Source organism: Nicotiana attenuata, chromosome 2 (genome assembly GCF_001879085.1).
Source record: "Nicotiana attenuata strain UT chromosome 2, NIATTr2, whole genome shotgun sequence".
NCBI classification, from domain to species: Eukaryota; Viridiplantae; Streptophyta; class Magnoliopsida; order Solanales; family Solanaceae; genus Nicotiana; species Nicotiana attenuata.
This window is the reverse complement of record NC_031990.1, coordinates 59233312-59236737: the sequence shown is the minus strand read 5'-3', so window position 1 is coordinate 59236737 and position 3426 is coordinate 59233312.

The following is a 3426-nucleotide window of genomic DNA, read 5'->3' as shown; positions in this document are numbered from 1 at the left end:
TTAGTTAGGTTAACGTTAACGTACGTAAACTTAAAGTTAAGTAATTTAAGTTAAGGTTTAAGTTTTAAATTAGTAGTTTAGTTAGTTTTAAAGTTTTTAACCTACCTAGTTGGTCGACCAACTAGTAACCGTAACCGGTCGGTCGTGTTAATATCGTAGTAGTTGCTCGTACGTATTCTTTAGACTGTTGTTAGACTATCCTAGACTGCTCGGACATTATTGATGAAGTGTAGTATTTAGCGATAATAAATTCAATCTGGCTAAAACTGATCGTAGAAGCTTCATGTGCTGGATTAAATGGTAACGCATAGTCATAGTCTTTAAAGTTTAGAACCAGCTTTGTTAAACGTCAGTTTGAAATCCTATATTTAAATGTCATATGAACTCATAAGTAATTGGATAAAGTCCTATTGTATCAGTTGGCATTCGATTAGTATGAAATCCTTTTGACTGAAGGCGGGGGTAATCCTAGTGGTCCGATATACTACATGGCTAGCCAATGTGGTTCCAGTGCCAAAGAAAGACGGGAAAACCCGGGTGTGTGTGGACTACCGAGATTTGAATAGGGCAAGTCCCAAAGACAATTTCCCGTTGCCTAACATTCACATCCTTGTTGATAACTGCGCTAAACATGAAATACAGTCCTTCATGGATTGTTACGCAGGATATCATCAGGTGTTGATGGATGAAGAAGATGCCGAGAAGACAGCTTTCACTACACCCTGGGGTACCTACTGTTATCGGGTCATGCCATTTGGGCTGAAGAATGCTGGGGCAACCTACATGAGAGCCATGACCACCATTTTCCACGATATGATGCATCAAGAAATAGAGGTGTATGTAGATGATGTAATCATTAAGTCCCGAACTCAGAGTGACCACGTGCGAGATTTGAGAAAGTTTTTCGAACGGCTGCGCAAGTATGATCTGAAGTTGAATCCAGCTAAATGTGCCTTCGGAGTCCCATCAGGCAAGCTCCTGGGTTTCATAGTCAGCAAGAGGTATTGAGTTAGATCCAACAAAGATAAAGGCCATTCGAGATTTACCTCCTCCAAGAACCAAGCAGAATGCGATGAGCTTATTGGGCAGGTTAAACTATATTAGTCGGTTCATCGCTCAACAGACTACCACCTGTGAGCCCATATTCAAACTATTGAAGAAAGATGCAGCAATCAAATGGACATCCGAATGTCAAGAGGCCTTTGACAAGATCAAGGAATATTTGTCAAATCCTCCAGTATTGGTCCCACCGGAGCATGGGCGACTTCTCTTCTTGTATCTGACAGTGTTGGAAAATTCTTTTGGCTGTGTTCTTGGGCAGCACGATATAATCGGCAGGAAAGAGCAGGCAATTTACTATCTGAGCAAGAAGTTCACCAGCTACGAGGCCAAATACACTTTGTTGGAGAGAACATGCTGTGCTCTTACGTGGGTCGCTCAAAAGTTGAGACATTATCTTCAAGCCCACACCACCTATCTCATAACCAGGTTGGATCCTTTGAAGTACATATTCCAGAAACCGATGCCCACTGAGAGACTGGCAAAATGGCAAATCTTGCTCACTGAATTTGACATAGTCTACATTACTCGCACGGCAATGAAAGCCCAGGCATTGGCAGATCATTTGGCTGAAAACCCGGCTGACGAGGAATACCAACCATTAAGCACATATTTCCCAGATGAGGAGGTAAATTCAGTAGAAGCCATCTCTGAGGACACTCATGCTTGGAAAATGTTCTTTGACGGAGCAGTAAATGCAAGAGGTGTAGGCATTGGGGCAATCTTGATATCGCCCAATGGTTAGCACTACTCAGCTACAGCTAGGCTCCGATTCTTCTACACAAACAATACGACTGAGTACGGAGCTTTCATCATGGGCATGAATATGGCAATTGACCAAGATGTCGAAGATTTATTGATCATGGGGGACTCTGATTTGATTATTCGGCAAGCCTAGGGGGAGTGGGAGACTCGAGATGTTAAGCTCATTCCCTATCGACAGCATGTAGAAGATCTCACCAAGTGCTTCAAGTCGATAGAGTTCAGGTATATCCCTCGGTGTCACAATGAACTAGCCAATGCACTCGCCACTCTAGATTCAATGCTGCCTTACCCAGGCAATGCCCATATTGACCCTCTGGAGATTCAAATCAAAGAAAAGCACGGGTATTGTAATGCGGTCGAGGCGGAACCCAGCATTCAGCCCTGGTATCATGATATCAAGAGATTTCTGAAAACACAAGAATACCCCGAGCAAGCCACTAGAGATCAGAAGAGAACCATTAGACGGCATGCGAGTGGTTTCTTCTTAAGCGGTGATGTTTTGTATAAAAGGACCCCGGACCTCAACTTGCTAAGATGTGTTGATGCCGAGGAAGCCGAAAGAAGTATGCATGAAGTACACGCGGGAGTATGCGGACCTCATATGAATGGCTATGTGTTGGTAAAGAAAATTCTGCGAGCGGGGTACTACTGGATAACTATGGAAAAGGGCTGTTTCAGCTTTGTTCGAAAATGCCATCAATGTCAGGTGCACGGTGATTTAATTCATGCACCTCCAACGGAGCTTCATCCGATGTCAGCACCTTGGCCATTTGTTGCTTGGGGTATGGATGTCATTGGGCCGATCGAGCCAAAAGCTTCGAATGGGCATAGATTCATATTGGTGGCAATTGACTATTTCACAAAATGGGTTGAGGCCATCACTCTCAAGTCGGTCACCAAGAAAGCTGTGGTAGACTTTGTGCACTCCAATCTCATTTGCCGCTTTGGCATTCCTGCAACTATCATTACCGACAATGCTGCAAACTTGAACAGTCGTCTGATGGGAGAGGTATGTGAACAATTCAAGATAACGCATAGAAACTCTACTCCTTATCGGCCAAAATCCAACGGTGCCGTTGAAGCAGCAAATAAGAACATCAAGAAGATTTTGAGAAAGACGATTCAAAGCTCCAGGCAATGGCATGAAAAGCTACCTTTCACATTACTCGGGTATCATACCACAGTGCGTACATCAATTGGAGCGACACCATACTTGTTGGTTTACGGTACTGAAGCTGTCATGCCTGCAGAAGTAGAAATTCCTTCACTCCGGATAATTGTTGAAGCGGAGATTGAGGACAGTGAGTGGGTTAAGACCCGACTAGAGCAATTGTCATTAATTGATGAAAAACAGATGGCCGCAGTTTGTCACGGGCAGTTATACCAACAAAGAATGGCCCGCGCTTATAACAAGAAAGTGCGTCCCAGGAATTTTGAAGTGGGACAGCTTGTACTCAGACGCATTCTCCCTCATCACCAGGAAGCAAAAGGAAAGTTTGCCCCTAATTGGAAAGTTCCATATATAATCCGAAAGATATTGCCAAGAGGAGCACTGTATCTGGGAGACATCGAAGGAAATGACCCTGAAACAACAGTCAATGC